Below are 497 nucleotides of genomic sequence, written 5' to 3'. Positions count from 1 at the left end.
CACCTCTGTAGCCCTGGGAAATTCCTGAGCTGATTCAGCAGCTCGCAAGGCAGCATCTGTCCCCTGCCAAACAGCAGTTACAGCCCCTCTGATTCCCCAGATCCCTTATCTAATACCTACTTACTCTAAGGAGGAAAGAGACTTTCTCCAGACAGAAGGGGGCAACTGATTAAAGAAGGATGGACCCAACTGCCAGATGGAAGAATAACAGCACCACAGCTGCTGGGGGCCGCAGTTGTACAAGCCGTACATGAGACCACTCATTTAGATCAAGAGTCACTTGAGGATTGATCCAAGATGGCTGTTTAGGAACAGCTCAGGATTGCAGCTCCCAGTGAAAGTGCAGAGGGTGAGTGGACGCTGCATTTTTATTGCCCACAGACTAGGAAATTTCCAGGCAGAGGAGCCCCACGGGTCGCCAGCAAGGCTGCGTCGGCTGGCGCGGCTGTTTTGCCCCACGCGGCTGCTTTGTCAGCGCCCCAGCGCAGCGGTTCTCC

This window comes from Sapajus apella, unplaced genomic scaffold, assembly GCF_009761245.1.
Source record: "Sapajus apella isolate SASKATOON/1434 unplaced genomic scaffold, GSC_monkey_1.0 scaffold51, whole genome shotgun sequence".
Lineage (NCBI taxonomy): Eukaryota > Metazoa > Chordata > Mammalia > Primates > Cebidae > Sapajus > Sapajus apella.
Note: the sequence above shows the minus strand (reverse complement) of the source record.